General features: G+C 40.5%; 1 protein-coding gene and 1 long non-coding RNA gene across 3 annotated transcripts in view; one reads left to right on the top strand and one right to left on the bottom strand.

Moving 5' to 3' along the window:
- The window catches only part of HAS2 (hyaluronan synthase 2), a 28,164-nt gene extending 25,475 nt beyond the window's left edge, over positions 1 to 2,689 (bottom strand). The window contains exon 1 of the mRNA XM_002759268.7: positions 2,117 to 2,689. The gene's annotated coding sequence lies outside the window, so the exon portion shown is untranslated. The remainder of the gene's footprint in view (positions 1 to 2,116) is intronic.
- Positions 576 to 2,418, top strand: LOC128929930 (uncharacterized). Of its 2 annotated transcripts, none has more exons than XR_008477252.2 (2): positions 576 to 651; positions 1,801 to 2,418. It is a non-coding gene; the product is annotated as an uncharacterized LOC128929930 (long non-coding RNA). The 2 variants fall into 2 exon arrangements; XR_013527805.1 differs by having other exon boundaries at positions 576 to 1,418.
- Positions 2,690 to 15,630: the final 12,941 nt, after the last annotated feature.

The following is a 15,630-nucleotide window of genomic DNA, read 5'->3' as shown; positions in this document are numbered from 1 at the left end:
CCAGTACCTCAGCTGTACTGTAATCTTAGTAAGCTCTAGAAAAATGTGGTAAAAACTAATTTAATGCATGAATCATCTTGCACACATTGGAAGGAAATAAAAATTTAGAATTTAAAAGTTATTTTCAATTCAATAGTCATATAAGCATAAAACTTAAAGCTGTATCTACAACGAATTTGATGGACTTAGAGCTATAGAAATACACATTTTAATTTTAAACCTAGTATCGTGAATGTAAATACGTGTTGATTGTGAAAAACTTTATTCTTAAAATAACCTTTTTAAAAAAAATAACCTGATTTAATCCAAAGGTACTTATCATATGCCTTAACCTCAGTGAGAAATCTGAGCTAAAGCCCTGGAATGTACAATGAGTTGTCTCCGTCTTAACAGTGGCCTCACTCCTTCGGCAAAACCCAACTACCAACTTGCTTCACTTTATTCTAACATTGAGCTGACGGACTATATATACTCAGGCCGCCAGTTGGGGGAAGCCCTTTGTGGCCAATCAGGGCTTCCGTATCTATTGCGTCACACCTCCCCCCTGGGTGTGACGTCAAAGGCAATCCCAGCGCAGACACGTGGGTTGGAGCAGCCTAGCGTTCCTGGGCAATTGCTCCCGAGATCCATCAGGCAGCAACGGTCCCACGGGTGAGGAAGTGGACAGGGGAGGGACTGACGGGGCTTCAACACGTTTAGCTCGTTTGCCCCAGAGGCGTGCGCTGTCCCTGAGTCCAAGCACTCGGAGCGGACGTTTGGGGGCCGGAGAGAGAGCTCGGGAGCTCGGGGAAACTGGCACCCCAGGCTGTGTAATAGGACCCGGGTCTTGCGTGCCCTGGTCCCCAGGCACCGCCCCTATGCTCCCAGCGCCTCTTTGCAGCCTCAATTATCCTTTCAGCGCTGTTCTCCCGCGGCTGCGTTTCCGTGGCCAGAGGAGAAAGGCTTTCTCGCCTCGCGGTTCTCACCCTCACACAGACCCTTCTTTCAGACCCGCCCTCCCGTTCACAGGGACCCATTTCGGAGCCCTGGCTCACGCTGGGCAGGAACAGGCGTGACGAATTCCGCCCAAGGTGTTGATTATCCATCCAAACCCAGCTTCTGGCTTCCCTCCCACCTCCACCCCAGCTCCCGCGGGCCACTCGCCTCCTTCCCGGGCTGAGCGCTCGAGACGGCGCCCCCAGATCTGCCACTGGGCAGTGTCCCCAGCTGCAGCTGAGGAGAGAAGCGCCGGCGTGCTCGGTGCCACGTCGGAATTGGCTCTGGGGACGTTGCAGCTGCTGAAGCGCTGCACGCGGTCCCCTAGCACGCCCTGCCCCCGGGCTGCCGGCGGACTGGCTCGGCGCGGAGAGGAGGGATGCGCGCCCTCCTTCCGCTCCCAGCTGCGAGTGCCACCGCTTGCATCAGGGACCCCGGCCCGAGTAAGACTTCCGGAGCCGAGCTGAGCCCAGGCTTACGAGCCTGACACTTTAATGGGGTGCGGGAAGTGTACAGGAGGGGAGGCCCGGGAAAGGGGGGAGTGGCCGAGAGGGGCCGGTAGCTGCGAGGAGGTAGAGAAGGACCCTCCTTCTCCAGGGTCCCAGCTAGCCGGAGCTGGAAGCCCAGATTGCTTAACTCTTTGCATTCCCAGCAAGTTTCTCACAAGTAAAACGCGCTGGGTTATTGCAGCTTTTCTCCCCACAGTGTGTGTGTGTGTGTGGGGGGAGGGGGGGGCGGGGCGGGGCGGGGGAGAAAGGAAGGGGTTGGGGTGGCTGTGCAGAATGCATTTTCCTTACACATTGGAAATTCTGTTTCCTAACTCAGGAGCCCCTCTGCTGCTCCGGAAGATGCAAAATGGAAAAGTCCATCTGGGGACGTGCCGCCTTCCCCAGGCAGAGAGGTTACCTGTGTCCCCAGAAAGGCAGCGGATTTCTGGCGAGAGCCACAGAGATGGGAAAAGAGGGCTCTCTGTTGCTAAGCCTGACAGCGACCTGAAATATTCCCTGATCTTCCGTCTTGGAAATTTTTAAAACTCCAAATTTTCCAAAAATTTCAAAACACTTATATGGATAATTTCTTCCTTCTCCCTGGCCTATTTGAGGACCTTCATCGTTCACCAAACCGCGCCAGTGTAACGTACCTTGTTCAGCTCTTGGTCATAAAGTCGTCCTCAGCCTGTCTGTGTGGTCCCGGAGGGTCGGTGGCGGGCAGTTTCCAAAATTGAGGTAATAAGAGATTAGATGAATTTGAGACGACCGGCCAAAAAAAATAAGAAATTTAAAAGCAACATTTACACAGGATAGGGAAGTCTTGAATGTTTGATTCTCCCCCACTTTAAAAAGTAATTTCACTAATATTCTCTTTATTTTTTTCGTTGCACTTCAGTCTTCTAATTCTTAAAGAAATTATGCTTTAAAAATAAATTAACTTTTTTCTTTCTTCTTTTTTTTTTTTGCTTCAGTCTTTCTCCCCCCACCCCCGATAACAGAAAATCTCTTTTTTGTCTTTAAAAAAAAAAAAAAAAAAAGCCTGTGGGAGGCTCAGCAGAACCCAGGAAGCGCAGAATCGGGAGAAAAGTCTTTGGCTGGGGCTGTTTCAAGTCCCTGGTTCAATGGGCTGCTCGAAGCCAGGACTGGGTAATTCTTTCCAGACGTCTTGACTTCTCCTTCCTCGCCGTTGTTGCCTTTCTGCCTCCTCCAACTTAAGGGGGTCTTAACAAGTGAGCTGGTGGGTGCTTTAATAGGGCGGCGGAGGGAGTGGGGGGGTGAGGGAAGTGGAGAGGGAGGTGTGGACTGGGGAACCCTGAGGGGAGGGAACTGGGAGCGCGGGCAAGCGGGCGGGCGGGAGGCGGGGAGGGGGAGAGGGAGAGGGAGAGAGAAATTGGCCATTCAAAGCCTTCTCTGAGCTAGAGGCCGGCTCTAAACTCCAATGAATTCAATTAACTTGATTGCTAACGTGTGTAGAGAAATGCAAGCCACATAGGGGCCACCACCTGATTCCCTGCTCTCTTCTGGCGGCGGAGGTGGGAGCCCTTGCCTTGTGGACTTCCCTGAAGCCCCGCGTTACACGTTCCCTCCGAGCGACAAACTCCTGTTGTGCTTAAGTAATTTGTTTTAAAGCCAAATGGTGCCCTTCGGCTAAGTAACGGCCCTGAGGAGGAATAGTTGGGAGGAGTGTGTGCACGTGTGTGTGTGTGTGTAAGTGTGCACGTGTGTGTGTACTAGGAGCCTTCGACTGCCGGCTAAAACTCTAAAAAGACCGCGCTGTTCCACCACTTCTTAACCCTTTCTTCCCCCCTACTCAAAAGTTTCTGAGCTGACGTCAAGTGTCAAAGCCTTTCTCCTAAAGAGGTTTCTGCCATGGGTGGTCGGAAAAAATAGAAAAATAATTATATGTGTATTTTTGCTTAACCTGGTTCCCTAACATAAAAATAAACAGCGCGCATTGAAAATAATCCAGATTGTTTTCTGGAGGGCTGATATTTAGCCATCTCTAAGGAAATGTCATAAGTGGCTTTTCTTGCAAACTTTCTAATGCAAAGTTAACGAGTAAAAATACGTATTGCGTGGAGATGGCCTTTTCTCGTCGTTTTTTACAGTCGTCCCAAGGCTGGGTAGAGTTCGTTTTTGGCTAGTACCCCCCCCCCGTCCTCCCCACTCCCCCCATCATCTGCCCCCTTTCTTTCACTTGGTCCTTGCCAACAAGCCTTCTGATGACTTAAAATGGACAGTAGGTGGCACTGTTTAGAAAAAAATGACTGAATTTACAAATTAACCCACTTGGTCTTTGGAGATTGCGCTTGAAATTGTTACAGGGTAAAACAGATTTTCTTTATTTCTTCCATTCCTTTATTTTCCATTTTCCTTTCCTTTCCTTTCTTTTTTCCTTTCCTTTTCCCTTTCCTTTCCTTTCCTCCCCTTCCAAGGATTCTCTGAAGGGTGGGCTTCTTTAGCACTCCACAGGACCTTGAAGACTGGGTTCTTAGTCCTTACCACGTATTTGGGCTATAATGAACAAGTCGACACAGAAAAGTCGAATAAACTGGAAAGGATGCTTTCAACACCTCGCACAAGGTGTAGTGTTGGGGGATGTGATTAGAGGTCAAACATTTTACTGCAATACCAGGGAGTCAGCCATCCTAGTCCCCAGGGGCCGACCTGCAAAATACTGTGTTTCCGCAACGCCTCCCCACCTCCACACACAGTGGTTACCCCTCTGGGAAGCATTACCTTGGCCTGATGACTTCCCGCTGCTCAGGGGAAACTCACTGATTTCCCCCAGCAAACCCTCTCGCTTCAGCCTTTGTTTGAACTCTGCCTTAGGTGGTTTAACTCTTCAAAAGACTGGCTTAAATTTCAGAGCACCATTTCATCCCACTTAATCAGACTCGATCTTCCTGATTCGGTAGTTTTCAAATGCTAAATTATAATTTTAAACATATTACCTAACTTCTGCTCTCTGACATATAACGTGGATTAGACTGATTTAGAGGTAGAGTGGAAATTGTGGGGTGCCAAGTGTCTAGCTGTGAGGCCCCAGGGGGACACTTAACCTTCCAGCTCTAAACTTTCATGGATATGATATGTAATACAGGAATACCTATTATTGCTTACTAGCATTTGACTGTGCCTGTGCTAATAGTTCAAGCAAGAAGCACATTTAGTAAAACTAGTTTACTTTATTATAGAAAAACTAATGTCGTTTCTTGCCTCGTACTTGTAATTCATGACCCATAAAACAAAAGTAAAATGTTCTCTGACTACAAATGGATATACAGCTACACATTTCTGTCATCCTCCCATTTCCATGCCAAAGAAAGAGTTAAGAGGACAATACAACGTGAAGCCAGAGGTAAAAGTTACTTGAAAGCCAACTTTCAAGTTTGAGAGAGACTAAGTTCAAATCCCATCTTTGCTGTTTGCTGTTTGTGAGCTCCTGGAAGCATATTTCACCTCTCTGGATCTTCATTTCCTGGTTGATAAATGGAGGAAATAGGTACAAATTGTTTAGATGATATAATGTGTTAAATTAAGAGCTTACTTAGTGCCAGCAACACTGTGCATATTTAGAAAAACATTAGTACTGAACTCTTTTCCTGCCTTTCTATTCCTTAAATTATTCTTAGTGAGCCTTAACTGTGGTTTCATTCTAGGCTCTCCTATTTGACCTATTTCAGCTTTCTACTGTGCACCCCCACCCCTTTTTTTTTAGATGGGGTCTCGCTCTTTGGCCCAGGCTGGAGTGCAGTGGTGCGATCTCAGCTCACTACAACCTCTGACCCCCAGGCTCAAGCAATTCTCCTGTCTCAACCTCCGAAGTAGCTGGAAATACAGGTGTGTACCACCATACCTGGCTAATTTATGAATTTTTAATAGAGATGAGGTTTCATTATATTTGCCAGGCTGATCTTGAACTCCTGATGTCATGATTTTCCTGCCTCGGCCTCCCAAAGTGCTGATGGGATTACAGGCATAGGCCACCACACCCGGCCAACCCCTCAGTCCTTTATTATTATTTTTTATAGACCTGGGGTCTCACTATGTTGCCCAGACTAGTCTTGAACTCCTAGGCTCAAGCAATTCTTCTTCTGCCTTCCAAAGTGCTGCAATTATAGATGTGAGCCACTTTGCCTGGCCCCTTCAGTCTTTTAGATTGACTTAGTCAGTGTCTGAATATATCCCAGACATTCACATTTAATGCAACTTCTTTTCTGGGTCTCAGGCCAAAATTACAATCACTGGTCAGTGAGTAATGATTCACAAGCACCAAACTAAGAGACATAAGATCCAGTTTCACAAGTAAGCTGTGGCACCAATCAATTGAATAACATTAGATAAACCTCAGCTTTCTTTTTTTTTTTTTTTTTTTGAGATGGAGTTTTGCTGTTGTTACCCAGGCTGGAGTGCAATGGCACAATCTCAGCTCATCGCAACCTCCGCCTCTTGGGTTCAAGCAATTCTCCTGCCTCAGCCTCCCGAGTAGCTAGGATTACAGGCGCGCACCACCATGCTCAGCTAAGTTTTGTATTTTTAGTAGAGATGGGGTTTCACCATGTTGACCAGGATGGTCTTGATCTCTTAACCTCATGATCCACCTGCCTCGGCCTCCCAAAGTGCTGGGATTACAGGCATGAACTACCGTGCCCGGTCAAACCTCAGCTTTCTATCTTATATGAGCTGTCTGGATCAGAAGATGACATCCTTTCACCCATCCCTTTCAGGTTTTGACATCCTGAAATATACCTTATAGAACTCATACCTGTTATGTTTTCACCTGTATAAGACAACAGCAAAAACAGGATAGTTTTTACTTGTGTAGATGTGAGTTAGCTGTGTATTGTTGCTGACCTCCATCCTGCAGCACAGACGTATGTTTGTATGTCTGAGAGACAAAGTATCCAGAACAAGGGTTTAGTACCTTCATAATCCTCTGTATATTCGCTACTAGAAACGTTGGTAAGAAACTCTTTACAATCTTACCTATTGAGAAACTAAAAAAAAACATTTATATATGTTTCATCTATCAATATTAACCACATTAGACATTAAATCTGACTTAAAAAGTTTTAAAATACTCGTCATTTAAAGTAATAAGTGCGTTTACATGCCAACTCAATAAAATTTTGCCAAAATAGCTATTTTTCAAAATCAAAAGTGAGAAAAGTAGCACTGTTTTCCATGTTCGCAAATCTCTTTGCTGTCTAGCTGATAGAAAACAGCTGGATTCTCCTATTTGCTTTGCATTCAATTGTTTTGATTGATGTATAAAAGAAACCTGGTGTCACATGCAAATGTAATTGGGAAATGAAAGATTATTTGTAGGCTTTTTAAGATATTCCTCCTTTATACTACATCAAAACTTGGTAAGTTGCAGTGTTGTAAATTGGCCCAGGGCTTGGCCCTCTGAAGACTTGTTGAAAATCACTGACCTGAAGTAGATTAATAGGAGACAGGGCATATACATTTATTTAATGTGTATATCCAGGGCCCTTTAGAATGAAGACCAAAAGATACAGAAGAAACTGTTTTTATGCTTAAGTTTAACAAAGAATGGGCAGCCATGTAGATATAGGATAGAACAGAAAGGGCATAATCTATTGCTAGCAGATTGGAGTTAGCTTGGTGTGCAGCAGACATCTATACTGTGTCCTTTCTATTTCTTCATACAGAATATTAAAAAGCCAAACACTCAAGGATTAAAATTTAATAAAATTAAAACTATTGGCCAGGTGCAGTGGCTCACGCCTATAATCCCAGGATTTTGGGAGGCCGAGGTGAGCCTATCACCTGAGGTTGGGAGTTTGAGACCAGCCTGAACATCATGGAGAAACCCCTTCTCTACTAACAATACAAAATTAACTGGGCGTGGTGGTGCATGCCTGTAATCCCAGCTACTGGGGAGGCTGAGGCAGAAGAATCACTTGAACCCGGAAGGCAAAGGTTGTGGTGAGCCAAGATTGTGCCATTGCACTCCAGCCTGGGCAACAAGAGTGAAACTCCATCTCAAACAAACAAAAAACAAAAACAAAAAAACCTATTTACTGCTTTATCAAGGATTTTCTCAAATGAAACTTGCTATTTATTTCCTGCTGAGGGCGTGGGGGTAAAGTATGTGAGAATGATTGCTAGTATGGTTTGCTACCACTGACTAATATCCAGCTAAGGTACCAACAGCTTTGTCTCTGCATCATCAGTATAAATGTCAACAAAGTGAAAGATGAAAATGCCTTAAAATTAATATTAAAATCATTTTGGTGCCCTAAAAGGGCCTCAGGGTCCCCCAAATGTTTACAAACCACAGTAGAAAATACTGGTTTGTATTAAGCATACCAAATGCAGTGGTGTACAAATCTGATTTTTTTACTTTAAGAATATAGACAAAGTGTTGCACATTGAGAAGATGTCTAGCAATAAGAAGAATATTGATAGTAACTGTTTTATGAAGCATAGCTGTAGGAATTAGTAATGCTTAGTATGGCACAGATTCAGAGGACACAAGAGATTGGGAAACTTTTACGTCTTAGATACACATGTGAGATTTAGCATATGCCCTGTGATTCCAAGACTGTCTGTATACCACTAAGGAGTAAAACACATCGTATTTCAGCTCCACAAATGATAGAATTTCTTCGGAGTCTGAAATCCTTGTGTAAAGGTAGGAAATATTTAACCTGAAATTTAGTTTCTATTTCCAGTTTGCATGAGACAAAGGGATTTCCAGAATCTCATAGAAATTGGACTACTTGCCTTTTAGTGTTAATTCCGAGGCTGAACTCACATGGCTCTAGAATTAATGTAGAGAAAATGTTGAAGATGGTAAAGCTGTGTTAATGATGGCCACTAGATTTTAAAATGTGAAGAGCCAGATCTAAATATTCATCAGACACTCAAGAAACTGGAATGAACAGATTGGAAGAAATTAAAATACTCATTGATTCGTTGATATAGGTAGAGGAAGATCATTTTATTTCTTATTGTAGTTTTTGAAGATTTCACTATATCAGAGTAGTAATTTGTTAATCTTTGATCCTTTCAAATTAGACTCTGAATATTTCTTGAGTTATTTTCTAAGGATTACCAAAATGCAAATGACAGGAACAAAAATCCAAAAGTCATGGAAAACTCTTTCTAATCATCTCTCAATTGTCCCTTCCACAGATGAAGGAACTAGCTTAAAAATATTATATGACTAAGGCTGTACCCTAAAAGGTAGGTAGGTATTCAAAAGTATCTGAGGTAAATAATTGTGATCTGATTGACAACAGATCAAATATAGCCATCTGGATCACTTATTTTAAAAGAAAAAGAAAATCCTGTACTTTAGAACTTTTATCTTAGATCACTGAATAATTATGTAAGAGCAAATTTTCATATTGTTAAACTATTTAAATTTTATCTCCAGATTCATGTGTGTTTTAATACCTAAGGGCAGAAAAAGTTATTTTACATAGCCTAGATAATATGTTTATCACTTGCATTTTTCTGAACCCAGATTAGGAAAGGACAAAACTCTCGTTAATTTAAATATTAGCAACCTCTGTCAAGAAAAGTTTGTGCTTCCCAGGACAAAACAACAATAGCAGAAAATGTTACTCAAGGGGAAGGTTTGTAATCTAACCATCCTTTGATATTTTATGGCTTTGATGATAAGATTTTAAAATGTGTGTGTGTGTGTCCACAGCAATTGCTAATAGTGTCGATGGGGGAAGAGATTAAGTACCTATATTATAGAAATAATCTTTCTTGGAAATTATATGACATTTTATCTTATTCCCAAAAAGCTTAACAAGCTTTCCAGCTTTTTAAAACCCTGAGAAGATTTGCTTCATTTCTGGAAACTGATTTGTTTCTTATTAGAGGGTGTAGTTGTTAAGTTGTTCTAGGTAAAAGAATCTTCTTTGATAATTTGAGATAAAATGTGACTGTTCCCAAATTGACAAATGTGCATTTGAAATTTTTCTCACAATTTCCAGGACAGTACAAACTGCTAACCCTCAGGCATGTTCCTGGACAGATTAAAAAGTCTCTTGTCGGATAGAAATATCGTGCAGTCTTTGGAAAGACTAAGACATCCAACATCTTCCTAGTTAATTAGAAAGTAAAAAGCTGGTTGGGTGCAGTGGCTCACGCCTGTAATCCCAGCACTTTGGGATGCTGAGGCAGGTGGATCACGAGGTCAGCAGTTTGAGACCAGCCTGACCACCATGGTGAAACCCCATCTCTACTAAAAATACAAAAATCAGACAGGCATGGTATCATGTTCCCCGTAATTCCAGCTATTCAGGAGGCTGAGGCAGGAGGATCACTTGATCCTGGGAGGTGAAGGTTGCAGTGAACTGAGATCGTGCCATTGCACTCTAGCCTGGGTGACAGAGCGAAACTCCGTCTCAAAAAAAAAAAAAAAAAGTAAAAAGCTTAGGAAACTTGTATTTTCATCTACAACATCCCTGAAGCAGAAGTTCCCAAGCTTCAGAGTACTTACAAGTTTAAAAAGAAGACAAAGGGAGAAAAAAGTTAAGCCAATTTCTTTTTTTCCTAATGATTTACAGTAATTTTCTTTCAACGCATCAATTTGAAAGAGAGAATCTCAAACTAAGGAAATCGTAGTCATTTGGGAGAAAGCTAAGAAACTGAGAATATAAGATTTTTCAAGAATCCACTACATTTCTTTTTTTCCCAGGCATTGACACCTGATTTTATGTTTTCAGGAGAATAAGACAATCCAAATTCTATTTCAGTTTTCAAATTAAGAAAACTTTTCTTTTTCTGTGTTCAAATACAGGTGGCTGAAATCCTCAGCAGCATGGAGGGCCGCTAAACCAATTCAGTAAAGTGAGACTTCCTACCTTTATCCAAGAGAGGTGTTAGCTCCAAAATCCTGTTAGTAGAATTGTCATTCCAATTGCAATTCCAAGGCTGGTACTGTCGCTATCAGTCCTAATAATGCAATTATTCCAATTCCATGGCTGATACTGTCTCTAGCAGTCCTAATAATGCCATTAAGTACGACTCCAGGTATTAGTCACATCCTGCCTACCGTGAAAGCCATAGCAGGGTCACTTGAAGATGAAAGCACGCAATTGAGAAGCTTACCAAACATATTATATTTTGGTGAATTGTAGGTGCATTCTCTCTCATTGCATTTTCTTTCCAGTATTTTAAGGTTTCCAGGTTCAATCCAGCTCAGTGCGGGATTGAGAACTTAGTGTGCAATGGTTCCAACTATGCATTATGTATAGGCAGAGAACCAGTACCTATTTTGATTTTGTTCCTGACTTGTCTCTTGCAAACAGCACCTGTTGTTTGTTCACACCAAATTCATCAGGCTTCTAATTAAGCAATCTTTTGTTGTGAAAAGCCAGGTGGCTTCAAGACTCAGCGGTGAAAAAAATGTAAATCTATACTTCTCAAGTGGTCTGAGAGTGGTCTCCATTGCAATCAGTTGGCTGCTGTTAAAAACGTAAATCCTGTGTCCAAACCCCAGACCTATCTCATCAGAATTTATAGTAGTGGGTTCTGGGAGTATGCCTACTTTGCAAAAACTTCCCCAGGTCATTCTTATATAAACTGGGAAGCTTGGGAACTTCTGCTTCAGGGGTGTTATAGATGGAAACACAAGTTTCCTAAGCTTTTTACACATACCTCTTTAAAATGATATTTGCGTCCTTAAGTCTAATTGGATAACAAAAGCATAACAATGCTTACTCTAGTAAAAATAGAGCAGTATTTTTTTTGCAGAGTAGTATTGTAATTTCTAAATATTTTTTCTCTTCAATGACAGTATGTTTGTCTTGAACACCCTGAGGTTTATGTAATCAATACTTATCTGCTGGGACATTAATCCAGTGATTTCCATCACAGATGAGACAATATCAAGTATAAAATTGAGGATTCGAGACTTGATTCTAAAATTGAGGATTCTACCGATTTGGGGCACCCTCACACTTGTATCTGCATGGTCTCAGGAAAACTGCTCAATCGCTCTAAACCTCAGTTTCTCTGTATTTATACTCTCTGTATATAAAATAGATATGGTAGTAAGATCTTAGAATTTCATTGTGGGGAGTAAATAAAATTATCCTTTGAAAGCTCTGATAAGCCAGAAATAAATGTTTGCATAATTATGGTTGTTGTTGAAAACACTGTTAGGTTGAAAGATGACAGGTGTACTGATCCCTAAGAACTTGCTCCTTGGCAACAATGGAGATTTTCAGTTTCTCCTGTTCTGCTATTGTATACTTACTAGATTATGCTCAGAATTCAAAAATGTAAAAAGCTGGTCAAGATTTCTTGAACGCTTAAAAGCTACAAATGTGATTTTTAATTTCTAAACAAAATCCCCTTAAAGTACTAATTATCAGCCGCAGTATGTAATTTAGAAGGAATTCACTATAGGGGTATTCACCACGTATACTTAAATATTGGGAAATTCCATATTCAAAAAGGCTTAAAAGCCAAGTTTATATACTTCTTTGAAATAGTTGAGTGTTTTCTTTCTTGCCTATTGTGTTTACCCAGGGAAACTAACAGAGTTCTCATCTGGTTTTCAGCACACCCTTGCTTCATCTCGTGCTTCCAGCTCAATGATCTGAGGTGTATAGAGGTCAAGTGACCCATCCAGGTCACACAGAGTGAGTCAGAGATTCAGGCCAAATTGAATTTTTGTGTCAGCATTTTTGACAAGTTTCTAGGAGTGTCTGAGAATAAATAGGTAACTAAAACTGAGTCTTTACACCTTTGCTTTTAGAGCAAAGAGAAAGGATACTTTTGTTATTATTGATGTTTTAATTCCATTTAAAGTTCTAAATAAAACACAAAATATTTCTAAGCATAATAATTCAGATATGACTGATTAACTCTCTTCCAAATAACTGAATTTATTTATTTTAACTGTTATCACATTAGACCCTAGCAGAAGACTTCACCTCTTGGAAATTCTGGCCAATTTGATCTACTTTCAGCCATCTCTCCTCATTTTGAGTCATCATGTTCATTGTTGCTGCATATTCTTTCACCAGAAGTTTATTAAGCATCTACTGTAGGCCAGGTACAAGTCTTATCATTAGCATTTGTAGGACTCAGCACAAGAGTACTAATAGTGACTCATATGCCACATATCTAAATGCCTAATAGTTATAAAACAAGTTGGCAAAATATTTGCCAAAATTAAAATGCTCCAGCATACTCTGCCAGAACAGCAGTGCTAGAAGAACGCACTACCAGCCACCAGCACCCAGGTACCAGTCTCCTGCCTCTGGCCCTCAGCCCATCCCTCTGTTTTCTCGACTCATGGCCACATCCCATAACGTGATGGATTTTGCACACATGCCTTGAATACCCTAGCTTGCACACTGAAGCTCATCCACACCTATAGCAATCAGGCCCCCTTGTACTATTCTTTGTGGACCACTGTCCTCCAAACTCCTTAGGCTGATCTGAACTTAAACTTTCCAACCCAATTGCAAGTGTTTTTCTTTATAGTACATGATATGAAACAAGTTAGTGCACATTTTCTTTACAATATCTCTCAGTCCCAAACTACTCTTTCTGTCTACGCTACTCTTTTCCATCTCTGTCCACTTCAGTATTCGTACTCGTTGGTCCCTCTCTTAGCTCTGACTGTATTCCATGCCTAACTTTCACATCATAGTCATCATCTTTTATAGTTATGTGTGCATACATATATATATATAATTTTGCAGTTGTGTGTATGTATATGTCACATATATGTATATATACAATCATATATGTTACATTTGCAATTAAGTTGTGTGTATATATGTAAAGTTTGCAAAATGTGCATGTATATGTGTGTACGTGTATATGTATACATATACATACACACACATATATATATACATGTACACATGCACATATATTAGGAAGTATATATAGATGCCAGGTGCAGTGTCTCATGCCTGTGATCCCAGCACTTTGAGAGGCTGAGGTGGACAGACTGCCTGAGGTCAGGAGTTTGAAACCAACCTGGCTAACATGGCAAAACCCTGTGTCTACTGAAAATTCAAAAATTAGCCCATTGTGGTGGCACACACTTATAATCCCAGCTACTTGGGAGGCTGAGGCAGGAGAATTGCTTGAACCTGGGAGGCAGAGAACAGGACTTGCAGAGAAAGAGGAATGGGGTATTTGGTGTAACTTACTCCATTTCTTGTATGATGCCAATCTTTACTAAGGGTTCCTAGCTAGAGATTAGCTTCTTGTCTGCTACTTCCCTCATTCAATTAACAATCAAGTCATTTTAATTTTACCTTTAAATATTTTTCAAATCCAATTTCCCCCCTCTGGCTCATGTATCATTCCTTTGTTTAGGTCCTCAGTATTTATAAACAGGTCTCCTGGTCATAAATTAATTTCATATGAGCCATCAATATGAGGTATGTGAAGTGCGCAAATCTAAAGTGTCATTTTCATTTCCACAATAAATAGAATATATGAAACCAGAAGGTAAAATTATATCCAATTATAGTGGCAATTACAATGAATATAAATGTGTCAAGCTTACTTGGAAACAAAAGAGACAGAATTTCATTACACGACACACTCATGAGTCTATTTATTTTTTCTTTTTTGCTGAACAGACAGATTTTTTTAAAAGTCAAACAAAACATAATGAATTTTAAAAAACTAATTGAAATTTGGAAATGATAGGAAATATGCACCAAATGAAATCCAGGATAGTGATTCAACATCGTTGTTACCTTATTCTGTCTCTGCTACTACATCATAGGGGCCTATATGTTTCTTCTATCTTTTGATTTGTTATTCACCTTGCCAATTATCAACACATTTTTTTGTCTCATAGTCATATACATTTGCAAACTAGTAGTAGTAGAATGAAATAGCAACTAGGATTATAAGAATATGTAAGAAAACCTAAATTAATAGCTAGTTATTTTTTAACATTCCCATAGCTTTTTAGACACTTCCTCTTTTCTGATGTACATATATAAGCACAATGAATTTCCCTCTCAGCACTGTTTTGGCTATATCCCACCAATCTTGATATGCTGAGATTTTCTGCTTTCATTCAGTTGAGTGTGTTTTTAAGTGTACTTAAATACTTTCTCTTTGACCCATGGATTGTTTAAAATGTAATTGCTTAGTTTCCATATGTTTGGTGACTTTCTGCCCTTTCTATTATCAATTTCTAGTTTGATTTCATTGTGACCAGAAAACACATTCTTTATAAATTCCTTTAAATTTGTTGAGATATATCTCTCTAGGCATAGGTACTTTTTTTTTTTTTTTAGAGGGAGTGCAGTGGTGCAATCTTGGCTCACTGTAGCCTCCATCTCCCGGGTTCAAGCAATTCTCCTGTCTCAGCCTCCTGAGTAGCTGGGATTACAGGCATGCGCCATCATGGCCAACTCTTTTCTGTAGTTTTAGTAGAGATGGAGTTTCACCATGTTGGACAGACCAGTCTTGAACTCCTGACCTCAGGTGATCCACCTGCCTCAGCCTTCCAAAGTGCTGGGATTACAGGTGTGAGCCACTCCCAGCTCTAAGTGTATGTTCTGTGGGTAGTTGAATATATTCTGCTCCTGCAGGATGGAGTGTTTTATAAATGTTGATTAGAGCCATTGGTTAATGATGTTTTTGAGTTCTATTATTTTGATATTTTTGAGTTCTATTTGCTATTTTTTTCTCTAGTTGTTTTCTCAATTGTTGAGAGAGATGTGTTGAAGTTCTAGCTATAATTGTGAATTTTTCTATTTTTCCTTTCAATTCTGTCAGTTTTGCCTTCATGGATTTTACAGTTTTGTTGTTTGATGCATAAATATTTAGAATTGTCATTTTCTTGGTACATTGACCCTTTTATTATATAATGTACTTTCTCATGTATGGTAATTTTCATTGCTCTAAAATCTAGTTTAGGTAATATTAATATAGTCACTCCTGTTTTCTTTCAATGTTTGCATGAAATATCTTTTTCCATCATTTTATTTTCAACATGCCTGTATTATTATATTTGAAATGAGTATTTAATAGACAATATATACTTATGTCATGTTTTTTATTCCAATGTGCTTATCTGTGTCTTTTAATCAATGTATTTAGACCATTTACATTTAATATTATTATATTAGGGCTTTAGGCTGCCATTTAAATTTTTGTTTTCTACTTGTTCTCCCTA

Source organism: Callithrix jacchus, chromosome 16, assembly GCF_049354715.1.
Source record: "Callithrix jacchus isolate 240 chromosome 16, calJac240_pri, whole genome shotgun sequence".
NCBI classification, from domain to species: Eukaryota; Metazoa; Chordata; class Mammalia; order Primates; family Cebidae; genus Callithrix; species Callithrix jacchus.
This window is presented reverse-complemented; position numbering and strand designations above follow the sequence as displayed.